Source organism: Cervus canadensis, chromosome X (assembly GCF_019320065.1).
Source record: "Cervus canadensis isolate Bull #8, Minnesota chromosome X, ASM1932006v1, whole genome shotgun sequence".
Classification (NCBI taxonomy): domain Eukaryota; kingdom Metazoa; phylum Chordata; class Mammalia; order Artiodactyla; family Cervidae; genus Cervus; species Cervus canadensis.
Genome location: NC_057419.1, coordinates 138,409,200 through 138,425,442, shown reverse-complemented (window position 1 = coordinate 138,425,442; position 16,243 = coordinate 138,409,200).

Sequence of the window (16,243 nt, the reverse complement as noted above, 5' to 3'; positions counted from 1 at the left end):
CACGTAAAAGTTGAAATTAAAGAAAAAGCTCTCCTATTAACTTGCCCTCCTGCCATCTCTCTCTTGGTTGTGGGGGAGGGGGAAGAGACCTCCAGAAAGAAGTCACGTTGTGGGGGGTGGGGGCAGGATAGAAAGCTCTGCATTGCCACCCTGAGGAGCCCGCCACTTGGACTGGAGACCACTAAAAGTGTAAGTACCCTGTTTTCAAGAATAGCCCTTATGTTCGCAGTCAGGAATTGGAGCCAGCCCCCTCCCCTGGCTTGAGTCTGCACCTCCAGTCTCAAGATGGATGCTTCTTCAGCCCTGATGATTTGCTTCTGCAGCCCTGAGCCCCAGTCTCCTTTGTGTCTGGTTTTCCCTTGCCCTGCCTTCGCCAGGGATTCATTTTCATTACCGTGAAAAAAGGCACAGGCCTTTTGCAACCTGTGCATCAAGGACCAAAAGAGGTCCTTATAGGAGGGCCCTGTGTCTTTGGGGTCCTCTAGGGATCCCAAAGGGGCTTGCCCTGGTGGCTCCATGGTAAAGAATCCACCTGCCAATGCAGGAAACAGATTTTTAAATTTATTGATTTGGCTATGCTGGGTTTTAGTTGTGGCACGCAAAATCTTCTATCTTTGTTGCAGTGTGCAGGATCTTTAGTTGTAGCATGTGAACTCTTAGTTGTGGTATGTGGGATCTAGTTCCCTGACCAGGGATCAAACCCAGGCCCCCTGCATTGGGAGCGTGGAGTCCTAGCCACTGGACCATGAGGGAAGCCTGAAACAGGTTCCTTTGACAGTCATGATTGAAATAGAGCTACAGCTAAAGACTCTTCCTCCCGCTTTATTCTTTCGCCACATTTTGAGGCCTGTTTTCTCTTGGGTTTTTCTTGCAAGTCTTACACGCCTTGTTTAAAAATAAATTCTCCCAATTATGACAGATTTTTGATGACTTGATCTTCTGTAAAATCTCGCTCGGTTCAAATATTTCTTCTAAATCACCTTTTCCAAAGTCTAGGTCTTGGCAGGACAACTGCAGGGGAGTTAAGATGCTAACAGGTATGTTCAGATCCCTTGTACTAGGCACACATGAGAATTAGGATCCATCAGGCCTTGTCATTAGTTCTTGGGTTGCCTCTCTGGGGTGATTTCTGCTGGGTGATGTTAGCTGCCTCAGACCTTTATGCTGTTAAGAAAAACCTGTGTTAGAAAAACTTGTTTCAGGGATAAAATTGAATGTAAGGCCAGATGTTAGTTGTCAAATCTCAAGGATTTTGCAGTGTAAAGTCAGTTTCCCATAAATCTGATAACCAGGAGACTGATTTGAGGTCACATTTAGTTCATTTGGATGGTGGTGGGCCCACTGTATGCTTTTTTCTTTTGGCTGCACTTTGTGGCTTGCGAGATCTTAGCTCCCCAACCAAGGATTGGACCCAGGCCCAGCAGTGAAAGAGCTGAGTCCTAACCACTGGACCACCAGGAATCCCCTTGAGTGTTTTTTTCTTTTTATTGGAAGATAATTGCTCTACAATGTTGTGTTGGTATCTGCCATACATCAACATGAATCAGTCATGGGTATAAATACCTTCCCTCCCTCCCTTGAGTGTATGTTAAGGAGAAGGATTGAAATGAAGGGCTGGAGATACAGAGGGTGATATCAACCTACAGGGGGTGAAAGAAGCAAGGGTTCTTTCCTTAAAGCTTTCAGGAAGTTGAATTGGCCTCAGATTGCAACGGTAAAGGCCTTGCAGGGGCTGAACAGGCCCTACTGCTTCTCCCTTCCTGAGGCGGCTTTCCTATCTCAGCACCGAGGGCCTATCCACCACCTTCCATCCCCTCTCCCCCATTCTGCCTGGATGCCTTAGCCTCTGATGTTCCTAAGGACATTGATTATACCATGAAGGTCTTCAGGCCCTGTGTGTTTGAGCATGTTCCCTTGGTTTTTAGCTTGTAGAGTGAAAGGAAAGGAAACCCAGAGGGGCAGGGAAACTTCCATCCCAACCCTTGGTAACCTTACCCACCCCAGAGCCTCAGAAAGCTAGCTGGCTCCTCTTGCAGCTGAATCCCTGTGGCTAGCTCCTCTTCCAGTTGATCCTCTTTGCTGCTGATCTATTGTATGCCCCCCAGTGACAGCTCACTGTCCCTACCCCATGCCTGGAGGGAGACCAAAGCCAGCCATCAGAGTCTGACTCTTCTCCATCTTTCCCTTTCCCCGAGGTCTTTTCCCCAGCACATTTCTCCAGTAGCCAGGCAGCTACCTGTGAAGTTAAAAACAGAAGGGGCAGGGAGGGGAACTTCCAATCCAGTGTTAAGACCACACAGCCAATGCAGGGGGCACGGGTTTGATCTCTGGTCAGGGAACTGATTCCCACATGTCTCACAGCATGGCCAAAAAGTAAAAATTTTAAAAGGTAAAGAGTGACATTGAAAAAAAACAGGGAGGGGAAGGCTCCTTTTGAAACAAAAATGTCTGAAGCCTTGCAGAGTGACGAGAAGCCTTTGTCCCATTCCTCTCTGTCCTTGGTGTTTTCAACTAGCTCAACCACACATGCTGTTGCAGCCAGGTCTTGTCACTTCACCCATACGGTTGCCATGAGCACACTCACATAATGGGGTTTTGATTCATGGTTTGAATGTAAAACAGGACAGTCAGCCTTGTCCATTTCACCCGGCGATACACAGAGCAGTAAGTCAGCCAGGAGCCATTCCACTGAACTGTAGTTCTCATCCTCAAAATTCTTGGGGTAGGGCCTCTGATGACAGGGGTGTCAGGAGGGGCTGCAGCAGTGGGGAGAGCTGCTGAAACCTGGCTTGAGGAGGATTCCCCCTCCCATCCTTTTCCTGCAGCCATCTCCCACGGGGCCTGTCACTACTATCCAGCTGCCACCAGGGGGAGCCAAGCAGGCTGGAGGGAAGGGACACCTGCTCAGGGCTCTAAGCACCTGCTAGAGCCAGGTCCCCTCTATGTCCAGATCCCCCCTTCCCCTTTATGTCACCAGCTGTCAGGGTGACAACACGGTGCTCAATTCTCACTCATTCAGTAGAGAGAAAAGTGCACACAGTGTAAGTACATTCCAAGTGCCGTGCTAGATGCTAAGAACTCGGAAAGGAAACTTCTTTACCCGAAGCACTTGTCTAGAGGGTGAAATAGGGCATTACAACTTGGTGTGATAGAGATTATGATGAAGGAAGAGCCAAGTGCGATGGAAGCACAGGAGGGTCACCTGAGCCAGTGGTGGAAGTCAGGGAAAGCTTCCTCATAGAAAACATTTTGACTTAAAGCAGTTGCTTACAAGTTGGCCAAAGGGGTTTGGGGAGAAGGGTGTTTCAGGCGAAAAAAAAATAGCAAAAAAGAATGCAGCTGAGGAGGACTTCCCTGGTGGTCCAGTGGTTAAGAATCTGTCTTCCAATGCAGGGGACATGGGTTTGATCCCTGGTTGGGGAACTAAGATGCCCCATGCCCTGGGGCAACTAATTCTTTGCATGGCAACAAAGACCCAAGGTAGCCAAAAAAAAAAGAAAAGAATGGGGCTGGTGTTTGTGTGTGTGTGTGTGTGTGTGTGTGTGTGTGTGTGTGTGTGTGTGTTTACAGGTAAGATGGGGAGCTGTGATGAGTAATGGGGGTCATAAAGGGGTGATGAGTAATGGGGGTCATAAAGGATGGTATAAGAATGACTGGATGCCTACCATCCCAGAGTACTTAGTAACAACACCCCCTTACATACCGTCCTGGTTTGGATAACTGAGGAACCTATCACATGCTATCCTACTTGTAAGACATACTAAGGAGTGTGAACTTCATCCTAGGAGCAGAGAAGAACCACTGCAATTTTGAAGAGGGACCTGACAGGATCAGATCCAAACAGATGAAATAGACTGGCAGTATGTGAAGAATGGATTGGGTGGAGCTAAGTGTGGAGGAAGGTCAGGTATGGAGCCATGCAGTTGTCCAAGGGAGAGATGAGGGTTGCCAGGGCGAGAGAAGTGTTGGTAGAGAGAAGACCAATTTGTACTCTTGGGCAGCAAAATGCAACAGAACCTGGTGGATGCTGGTACCATGGGGGGTGGGGCTGCCTGCAGAGAGGTTGTGGTCATCAATACATTTTTGCCCAAATGCCCTTTCCAGATAGTCTTGAGTTAGTGGGGCTGCAAACTGGGCCAGCCTTAAGTATCTTGGATATTTGAATCCAAAGGATAAGGAAAAGTGGGGGAAGGATATGGAACAGGAGGAAAGCTAGGGAACAGTGAGGAAAGGTAAAAAGAGCTTTAAAAGCACAAGGTAAAAACCTGGATTATAGGTTATCTAAAAGAGAACAATAAATGGAAGCCAACAGAGAAGGCTCTACAAGAAAGAAAGGTGATATTTTAAAAATTACAGTTTACAACAGCATGTGACCATTAGGGAGACGTGTGTAAAAAGCCTTCACCCATAATCTGCTGCTCCATGACAGGGATGATGATTTTGGTGTATTTGGCAGGTAGGCATGAGTGAAGCAAGAGCGGAAACAGCAGGTTAACTAGAGAAAATCTATGGTAACAGTTTAACAGGGTCCAAGGCCAGATTTAGAAGGCTACATCAGCAACCCAGCTAGGGAATGGCAATCAGAGACTCATTGTAAAGGAGGGCAAAGGCTTCAGAGCCTTGTGTCCATGCTGAACAGAATCCTTGTTTTCTTCTTAATTAGAATGTTCATTTTGAGATAGTTACAGATTCGCATGCAGTTGTGGAAAATAATTCAGAGATCCCATACCCCCTTTACCCACTTTCTCCTGCTTGTCACAGCTTTCAGAGCTAGAGTGTAATATACAACCAGAATCAATATATTGACACAAGCAAGATACAGACAGTGCCATCATCACCAGGAGCCCTCACAGCCGCTTCCCTCCCACCCTTGCACCCTCCCTCGTCCCTGGCAACTACTAATCTGTTCTTCATTTCCATAATTTTGTCATTTCAAGAGTATAATGTAAATAGAATCACACAGCATGTAACCTTTTGGGACTGGCTTTTTTTCTTTTTAAACTGAGCCTAATTCTCTGGATATTAATACAAAATGCATGTTATCAATAGTTGTTCCATGGTATACATGTACCAGAGTTTAACCTTTCACCCATCTAAGGACATCTGTGTTTCCAGCTTGGGGCTATTAAGAATAAAACTGCTGCGAACATTTATGTACAGGTTTTTGTGTGAACAGAAGTTTTTTATTTCACTGGGATAAATGCCCAGAAACACAGTTGCTGAGTCTTATAGTGGTTGCATGTTTCGTTTTTTGTTTTTTTTTTTAGAAATTGCCAAACTGGTTTTCACAAGTGGCTGCACCATTTTACATTCCCAGAAGCAGTGTACGAATGGTCCAGTTTCTCCACAGCCCCTGGTGATGTCACCATTTGGATTTTTGGCTTGTGTTTAGCAAGTCTGAGCAGTGTGTAGTAATGTCTCCTGGTTGTCATCTGTGCTCTCTAGGCTAATGATGTTGAGCATCTTTTCTTGTGTTTACTTGCCATCCTTAGATCCTCTGTGCTGTAGTGTCTGACAAATTTAGGGGGATCTTTTCTAAGCCTTCTATTTCAGTTTAGCTCCCTCTGATAGGGCTCTGACACAAAAAGGGGAGGGGATTGGGACACCACCACACGACTGCCAGCTGGGGGTCAAAACAGGTCCCCACTCAGCCTCCACAGACAACTGTGTAGCGAACCTTCCTGTTACTGGTGGGCAGGGTTGGGTGTTCCAATCTCCACTAGGTCTCCACTGATACCTCCTGACTGGGAGGCATAGGAGTTCCTCATTACCGCTCCCCACTTGGCCTCAATAGCATCACAGGTGGAAAGGGTATGGCTCTATTACTGCTGGGTGACAGAGAAAGTCTCAACTCTCTGACACCACCCAGCCAGGAAGGGAAGGGTAGTAGTCGAATTACCGGCTTGTGAGTGTGGAAGTGCTGGCTCCCCATATGGTCTCCATTGATGCCCAAGCAGGGACCAAATTACCACCTAGCTCCCTCCTCTGCCTTCTCTGGCATACTGTCTGACAAGGGACTCAGGTGGGAGCTTGGGAGCCTGACTTTGAAATCTCTGCTCCCTACTCAGCCTTTGCTGGTGGATGTGTTCAGCAACACTAGAGAGCTTCATGTCTAAAATAGTCTGTCTTGGGACTTCCCTGGTGGTCCAGTGGCTAAGACTCTGTGCTCCCAATGCAGGGGGCCCGGGTTCCATCCCTGGTCAGGGAACTAGATCCTACATGTTGCAACTAAGGGTTCGCATGCCCCGACTAAAGATCTCACATGCCTGCATGCTGCAACTAAGACCTGGTGCAACCAAATAAATAAATGAATGAAAGTAAAAAAATAAAAATAAAGTGTTCTATCTTACTAAGCTGCCCCTCTCCTAGAGAGAGATGACTTTTCCTGGGGCTTTTTAATCTGCAGCCATTAGCCTTTCCAGGTTGTCAGTTTCTTGAGCTCCAAGGCTAAAAAATGAGGCAAGAAGAAAACTCAGGAAACTCACCACCATGTGTCATTGCTTGAGTCCAAAATCCTAGTAGCCTGTCTGCCTTCTCCACCTTCCAAAGTCTCTTGAGGTTTTTTCATACATATTGTCCAGAATTGTCAGTTGTACTTAGCTGAAGGAATTGGCAAAATTATGTCTATACCGACTTGCCTGGTGGCTCAGATGGTAAAGAATATGCCTGCAATGCAGGAGATACAGGTTTGATCTCTGGGTCAGGGAAATCCCCTGGAGAAGGGAATGGCCACCCCAGTATTCTTGCCTGGAGAATTCCATGTACAGAGGATCCTGGCAGGCTACAGTCCATAGGGTCACGAAGAGTCAGACACAACTGAGTGACTAACACTTTCACTTTAATTTTCATCTTCCTAAACCTTTTGCCTTTGGAAAAAACCACAACTTTGTATTGATGAGTCACATTGGAAAGTGTACAAAATTCACAGGTTTATAGCTTAATGAATTTTCACACACTGAACCCACCTAGCACCCAGATTCAGAAAAAAAGAACATGAGTCTCCTCACAGCCCCTTTCAACCACATTCTCCACACTGGAGTAGCTACGGCCTCTGTGGCTGTTACCTGCTGGCCCAGCAGAAGGGCAGCAACAGCTGGAGATCCACCGTGACTGTTTGTAGCTCTCTTCAGCGTGCGAGCGTGAGTGCATGTGTATGTGGTGTGTGTTTGTGTAGGTGTGTGCTCACACCTGTCCCCTCATGCACAGGCTGGTAGAGTTTTTCACACAATTTCTACTCATCTGACCTCCTCACCTAGGCACCTTAGGTTTGCGAGTTCTTCACAGACCTGGGTTCAAATTTGAGCTCCATTATTTACCAAAAGTTTAGTGTAGTGACTAAGAACACGGGCTTTGGGGTCAAACTGTGCTAAGTCGCTTCAGTCCGGTCCGACTCTGTGTGACACTATGGACTGTAGCCTGCCAGGCTTCTCTGTCCATGGGATTTCCCAGGCAAGAATACTAGAGTGGGTTTCCATGCCCTCCTCCAGGGGATATTCCCAGGGATTGAACCTGTGTCTTTCATGTATCTTGTGTTGGCAGGCAGGTTCTTTACTATTAGTGGCACCTGGGGAGCCCCCAAACATGACTTAAAATCCCAGCTCTCCCACTTGTTGACTGTGTGGTCTAGAAAAGGGTAATAACAGTAGGGCCTTATGTCTAGGTACTGTGAGGATTACATGAAATAACTCATGTGAAGTGCTTAGAACAACACTTGACACAGAGGCCAACCAACCCTCAATCAGCTTAGGTATTACCATGGTTAGTGTGAGGGCTGATGTGACTCTTAAAGGATATCAATTATGTCAAGTGCCTGATACAGTTCCTAACAGTAAGTGTGAGCTCTCCTCTTTCTTGCCTGCCTGCCTAGTCACTCAGTGATGTCCAACTCCTTGTGACCCCATGGACTGTAGCCTGCCAGGCTCCTCTGTCCATGGAACTGTCCAGGCAAGAATACTGGAGTGGGTTGCCATGCCCTCTTCCAGGGGATCTTCCCGACCCAGGGATGGAACCCGGGTCTCCTGCATTGTAGGCTGATTCTTTACTGTCTGAACCACCAGGGAAACCTTGCAGGGGAACACTAAGGAGTTGGTACTGGTAATTTTGTTCTCATGGGTTGGGGGAAGAGAAGGAAAAGTTTCAGTGGGGATAGTAGCTGTGCTGTGGTGTCCTTCCCCCACTTCCTGGGAATATGCATTTGGTTCCCTTTTGACAGACTTCCTTCCGCTGCTTGGGAGCAAACTCAGCTGCCACTGCCTCCTTTCATGCCCTGACTCAAGACTCTTCTGGGCAAAGGCCGAGATGGAACAGAGAGCAATGCTCATGGGAAAGCCAGCCCCCTCTCCACAGGTTAACGTGGACCTGGCCCCTCAGCTCTGATGCTATTGTATTTCCTCCTCAATACGGCAGAATAAAGGCCCTGGAGGGTTCCAGGCTAGTACCACTCCATATTCCAGGTTGGCCCCTGTGAGTCTTTTCCTTTCTCTGGCAAATGGTACTGACTGCCATGCCCAGACCTACCTCCATGAAGCTCCAAGTTGTCTCCCAATTTGGGGGTTAAGGAGAGAGTTTGTCACTAAATATCCAAAATGTAGTTTGGCATAAGTTTCATTTTCAAACTATCTCACTACACATTTCTGTGAGAAGAGAAGGAAATAGGTTTCATTTTCAAACTATCTCACTACACATTTCTGTGAGAAGAGAAGGAAAGAGTATCTTGAAGTTGAAAAGAGCTATGGCATTACAAGTCCCCAAAGTTTGGGAATCAGCTACTGTGATAATTGAATGTAATTTATAAACTGCTCTGCCTTGTTTCAGTGTAGAAAAATTTGCTACATCCTCTAGATTTATGGTGTTGCCCTTCTCTCTGCAGACAGCAGAGGGCCTCATTAGCACAAACTCAATGTCACTGACATACATGGGAAGGGATGTTTGCAAGGTTCTCAGTTCAGTTCAGTTCAGTCGCTCAGTCGTGTCTAACTCTTTGCGACACCATGGACTGCAGCACACCAGGCGTCCCTGTCCATCACCAACTCCCGGAGCTTACTCAAACTCATGTCCATTGAGTTGGTGATGCCATCTAACCATCTCATCCTCTTTCGTCCCCTATCCTCCTGCCCTCAATCTTTCCCAGCATCAGGGTCTTTTCCAATGAGTCAGTTCTTCACATCAGGTGGCCAAAGTATTGGAGTTTCAGCTTCAACATCAGTCCTTCCAATGAATATTCAGGACTGATTTCCTTTAGGATGAACTGGTTGGCTCTCCTTGCAGTCCAAGGGACTCTCGAGTCTTCTCCAACACCACAGTTCAAAAGCATCAATTCTTCAGCATTCAGCTTTCTTTATAGTCCAACTCACATCCATGCATGACTACTGGAAAAACCATAGCCTTGACTAGATGGACCTTTGTTGGCAAAGTAATGTCTCTGCTTTTTAATATGCTGTCTAGGTTGGTCATAACTTTCCTTCCAAGGAGTAAGCACCTTTTAGTTTCATGGCTGCAGTCACCATCGGCAGTGATTTTGGAGCCCCCCAAAATAAAGTCTATCACTGTTTCCACTCTTTCCCCATCTATTTGCCATGAAGTGATGGGACCAGATGCCATGATCTTAGTTTTCTCAATGTTGAGCTTTAAGCCAACTTTTTCACTCTCCTCTTTCACTTTCATCAAGAGGCTCTTTAGTTCTTCTTTGCTTTCTGCCATAAGGGTGGTGTCATCTGCATATCTCAGGTTATTGATATTTCTCCTGGCAATCTTGATTCCAGCTTGTGCTTCATCCAGCCCAGCATTTCTCATGATGTACCCTGCATATAAGTTAAATAAGCAGGGTGACAATATACAGCCTTGACGTACTCCTTTACCTATTTGGAACAAATCTGTTGTTCCATGTCCAGTTCTAACTGTTGCTTCTTGACCTGCATACAGATTTCTCAGGAGGCAGGTCAGGTGGTCTGGTATTCCCATCTCTTTCAGAATTTTCCACAGTTTGTGGTGATCTACACAGTCAAGGCTTTGGCATAGTCAATAAAGCAGAAATAGATGTTTTTCTGGAACTCTCTTGCTTTTTCGATGCCAAGGTTCTAGAAGCACTGTAAAACTTTGATTAATAGAAATGTGCAAGAAAATGGGCTGGTTAGGTTAATTCCCTAAAAAAGAAAACGATTTTTCTGAGTTAATAGGGGTTAAACAGAAAGGAGGGCTTCCCAGGTGGTGCTAGTGGTAAAGAACCTGCCTGCCAATGCAGGAGACATATGTGACACGGATTCGATCCCTAGGTTGGGAAGATCCCCTGGAGGAGGCATGGCAATCCACTACAGTATTCTTGCCTGGAGAATCCCATGGTGTAGCCTGGTGGGCTACAGTCCACAGGGTTGCACAGAGTCAGAAACAGTTGAAGCAACTGAGCATGCAAGCAGAAAGGAATCAATAAAAGAAGGAATCAAGTCTTAGAACATGAGGAAAAATGAAAGAACATGGTTAAGCAAAAACATGGGTAAATGCAATGGGCTTGCTTTCTCTTCTTGAGCTTTCTAAATTATGTTTGATTGTTGAAACAAAACATAACTATGTCTGATGTGGTTCTCAACATATATAGAAGTAATATTTAAGATAATTATATATTTATAAATTATACTTTATTAAAGCTAGAAAAAAATGTAAGAAAATAAGGAAAAAGACCACTATATTATAAATAATGGCATGTAAAGATAGATAAGAGTTTTATACTTCACTCAAATGGAAAAATATTGACACCAGTAGGCTGTGATAAGTTTATTATATTATTATATATAATATATATTATATAATGCCTCAAGCAGCCACTAGAAAAATTACACAAACAGCTAAACCCCAAAAGCACTATAGATAATTAAAGTTAAATTCTAAAAATGATACAGGTAACCAACAGGAAGTTAGAAAAAGGAAAACAAACAATAACAACAACAAAACCAGAATAGGAAAAAAAAAAAACACAGTAAACTAGTGGTCTCAATCCCCAGAATATATAGCAAATAATTCTATCTGATGTACTATATATGGTTTAAATACACCTAAAGAGTCTTCAATTTACATAGTAGATTAAAAAACATGAAAAAAATACTGGATGAATGTTAAGTAGATTTAGTGTGGTAATCATTGCAAAATATATATGTATAGCGAATCCTATTGCACACCTGAAACTAATATAATGTCTTCTCTCAATTAGATCTGCATTTGTAAAAAGCTAAAAAAAATACTGGATGCCCAGCTAAGTTTGAATTTCAGATAAAAATGAATAATTTTTGAAAAAAAATGACTAATTTCTGTGATATAAGTAAGTCCCGTGCAACTGCTCTTTTACGTTCCTTATAGCTGGTTCTTTTCTTCCCAATTTTCTCACCTCTCATAGAAAAATCAATAGTCTGAAGAAAAATAAGCAGTTTAACTCAGGTCTCTTCTCCAAGGAAACTGAGTTGATTGTCTATGAGGTAGATTTTTCTCTCTCTAGATTATTGTGTGGATTAGACAAGCAAATGGAATTGAAAGCTCTTAGCACCCAGGAGTTGCTCAATAAATAAAACTTTCCATAAACATCAAGGAGAACTTCCCAACATTCTTGACCTGTCTGTAGCTCAGAGATAAAAACCCAGCTGACCCTCTGAACTCTGCATGTTGTTATTATTTTAGTAACGAATGCTTTTATTGAAAAGATAAGACATGGTTAACAAAAATCCAAGCAGTACAAAATGGTATACTATGAAAAGGAAGTCTCTCCTATCCCAACCACAGTCCTCCACTTCCTCTCCCTTGAGGCAAACTCTGTTACCAATTTATTCTTCCAGAGTGGCCCTATGCATATGTATGCCTATATATAACCTTCTTTTTTTCCCACCAGTGTGAACATACTAGCCACACTGTTCTGCACCTTCACACGCTATTTTTAGCATCTAATTGCCTGACTGCAGTGGGATACAGGCCACGGATTCTGAGGGTCCTTATGAAAAACAGTCCTTTGAAACTTGTTGCTACTGCTGTTGTAAGGATGTCGTCAAGGATGTTGTTCATTGTATCCCACAGCATCCTCTCTGAGGACCCCCCGGGAGGAATTCCTGTCTGATCTGAGTACTGGAAATAGTTGCCCTTCTGAGCAACTAGTTTGTTTTTATCTCCTGGACATTGTGAATTGTGTAACAAGATTTCTTTCCCCTTTCCTGTTTGCTGCTAGAAAGCTTAGAGGCAACTTTCAGGCCCACCCTTCGTGGGAGTAGAGGTTTTGATGGTATGCATTCCTACCCTTATTCTTGACTCTATGTTCTGCCCACTCTTGTTTTTCTATCTTTAATCTATGCTGTCTTATTTTGTGAGCCCTTGTAAGCTACTGCAAATCTCTTCTGAGAAAGGGCGAAGTTGGAATAATTAAGTAACCTCCTGGCTTTATTCACTCCCTCCCTCCAGTCGCCACTACCCGCAGCAACCCCCATCATATCCTTTCAGCAGCTTCCGACACTCCTCTCTGTCCTGCTTGGCAATTACTTTCCCCTCTAACCTTTTATCTCAACCTGTTTTCATTGGTCTTGGCCTTGAGGGGCCTCTCTTGCTTGTCATTGTCCCCTCAACCCCTCACCATCATCCCAACCTCAATATACTTTGTGGGCAGATTCTCCATGCTTCGTTTGATCATTCTAGGACTGAAGACTCTGGTGCCTGGCCACACATCAGAGCCTTTCTCCATCCACCCCAGGTACCACCTTGCACCCCTGATATCCTGGCTTGCATTTCATAATGTCGTTGGTGCATGATAAAGGAACGGAGCCTTCACAGACTCAGCTTGCATCTTTGGACCAACATGGTCAAAGCTTCAAGGGAGGATTCCATAGAAGAGATGAATTCACTTTGAAGGGAGCTGCATTCTCAGGCCCTAACCTTGTTTCCCAGGTAAAGGATTTGCAGGGCCAGGAAGGCAGGGTGGCCTCTGGAGGAGACCCTGCATACCCACCAGAAAAATTTGGAGTCTGGATTTTCTGTTCCCAGACTTGCCACTGAGTGGCTGGGCAGTGCTAGACATGTCTTGTCTCCTCCTGGACCCTGCTTTTTTGAATTCATAATGATAGAAAAATTAGATAGAAACTTAGATCATAGATGATCTCTAATGGGCCTTCTGGGCTTCCCAGGAGGCGCTAGTGTTAAGGATTCCACTTGCCAATGCAGGAGATATAAGAGATGCGGGTTTGATCCCTGGGTCGGGAAGATCCCCTGGCAGAGGGCATGGCAACCCACTACAGTATTCTTTTTTTTTTTTTTTTCACTCCATTGTTCTTGCCTGGAGAATTACATGGACAGAGGAGCCTGCTGGGCTACAGTCCATGGGGTCACAAGGAGCCAGACACTGCTTAAGCACCTTACCATGCATGCAAGGGCCCTTCCAGCTTTAATAGTTCATAGTCTCATGCTTGGGATCACTCTTTTTAGGGCCTCTACATGTACTCCTCCTGCCCTGAGGTGTTTCCCAGCCTCTGTTAGCCAGTCCACAGATCTAAGCAGGTCGACTGGGTCTATTCCAGCTGGACAATGTGCTCACCCCTCTCATCTGTTGCAGATCTGCCTATCCTGGCGTCTCTGAGACACTTCTACCCCTTGGCCACAGAAGAGCAGTTTCAGCAATTGCCAATCTTCCAAACTGGCAGAGACGCTCCTATCAACTATAATAGTCTGAATTCAAATTAAACAGCATAAGTTCAAGGGAGATGCAGCTGGAAGGACTGATGGGCCCACCACTTAGCTAGTTGTGTTTTTCTCTCAATGCCTCTGCAGTATTGCCCATTTCACACTGCAGTGCTATGGCAGGTAAATGGTCTGGATTATTATAACAATGGTATTAGCACAGTGATCATTCCCCTAGGAGCTCAAAGTGCTCAGAAGTTCATCGTTACTTTTTCCACAGAGTGGAAATACATATTTGATAAATTTTGAAATCCTTCAAACACACAGAAAAATAGAGAAACAATAATAGCTGCTTTGAAAAGTTCATACTTGAGTGCAGTAATGTACCAGTCCTATTCAAAGTACTTTTGATGGATTAACCATTCTTCACAACAACCCAGTGAAAGTGGTGCTGTTATAATAAACACCTGCATAGCCACCTGCCAGATTTAACACATGTTCACTTTTTCCCATATTTACTTAGGATCCTTTCAACAGCAAACAAGAAAGAAATGTGACACTGCAGAAACAGTTAACATTCTCCTTAGCCTGTTCCTCTTCTACCCTCCCCACTGTCAACCATTATTGTGGAGTTGGTGGTTGGTGGGGAAGGATCTTTCCTAATTATGTTTTTTTTTTTTTTTTTCATGTCAGTAGCTGGAGACTTTATGTATTCTGACTGTGCCACGTGGCATTCAGGATCTTAGTTCTTTGACCAGGGATCGAATCCATGCCGCCTGCATTGGTGGCACAGAATCTTAACCACTGGACCACCAGGGAAGTCCCACCTAGTTATGCTTTGATAGTTTTACTACCTGGTGTATATCCATAAACATTCTGTAGTATTGATTTATATATTTTTTAATTTTTAAAATACTTTTATATTTTTATTTTTTGGTGGTGCTGGGTGTTCACTGCTGCATAGGCTTTTCTCTAATTATGTGGCAGGGGCTACTCTCTAGTTGCAGTGTGAGGGCTTCTAGTTGCAGTGTGAGGGCTTCTCATTGCAGTGGCTTCTGTTGTTACGGAACATAGGCTCTAGGACATAGACTTCAGTAGTTGAGCAAGTGGGCTCAGCAGTTGTAGTTCCCAGACTCTAGAGCACAAGTTCAATAGTTGCGGTGTGTGGGCTCATTGCCATGGCTTCTCTTGTTGCAGAGTAAGGCCTCTAGGGCAGGTGGGCTCAGTAGTTGTGGTTTGCGGGATCTAGAGCACAGGCTCAGTAGTTGTGCCACATGAGCTTAGTTGCTCTGGGGCACAGGGGATCTTCCCCAGATGAGGGATCAAACCCATGTCCCGTCTTTACCACTGAGCCATCACAAAAGCCCCGATTTCTGTTTTTCTTTTTTTCCACTGTTGGTATCATTATGTACATTTCTTTTGGAAACGAGTGGTTAATTTGTATCTTGCTCTAGTGCAGAGGTCCCTAACCTTTTTGGTACCAGGAACCAATTTCACGGAAGACAATTTTGCCATGGGATGGTCAGGGTAGGGGAGTGGTTCAGGCAGTAATGTGAGCAATGGGGAGCAGCAGAGGAAGCTTTGTTTCCCCAACTGCCACTCACTTCCTGCTGGGTTCCTAAGAGGCCATGGACCTGTATTGGTCCTTGGCCCAGGGAACTGGGGACCCCTGCTCTAGTGGATGGCTTCATTGACGTAGTTTCCAGATCATAAAATGTCAAGAGTTAGGGCCCATCTAGACTTGCCTTTGGGCTTCCCAGGTGGCTCAGTGATAAAGAATCCACCTGCTAATGCAGGAGACGTGGGTTCAATCCCTTGGTGGGCAAGATCCTCTGGAGTAGGAAATGGCAACCCACGCCAGTATTCTTGCTTGGGAAATCCCACAGATAGCGGAACCTGGTGGGCTATAGTCCATGGGGTCGCAAAGAGTCTGACACGACTTAGCGACTAAACAACAAGATAATCACCTTCACAGAGAGCTCTGATTCCTTCACAGCCTTGTGCTTCAAGAGGTCTAAACACCAGCCTTCCATAGACCAGCTTTATGTCCCTTACAAATAGAGCCACGCTAACTAGCTCCTGTCAGGCCAATAGCCAGGAATTCCCTCAACTTTCGAGCTGCCCTCCTACCAAGTCTTCTCTATCTTTAGTCACCACCTTAACTTTCCTTCTTCCATCAGTCCCCAGCACTTCAGTGATTACCTACTGAATGCGTGACTCATGAAACTGTATACAGTCCAGACTTTTCTTCCCACTTCCAGGCCTGTACCTCCATCTGCCGAAATGAACACTCTGGATGTCTTAAAGGCACCTCCGATTCAATTTGCCTCAAGTTGAACTTATTTCCAGCCTCCTCTCTAAAACAAAACACAACTCTTGAAAGAATTGTCTGCACATATGGCTTCAATTTTGCTTCCCATTTGGTCTTCCTTTTTAATTAATTCATTCTTCAATCCATTCTCATCTATTTGCCAGCCCCAACATTTCAGCAAAACCGTTCTTGTCAAAGTCCCTGGTTATCTCCAAGTCACCAGCTCCAGTGATCAATTGTTTGTCCTCAACTGACTAGATCTCTCAGCACCAGTTTTGCCACTGATCACTTAGTCCT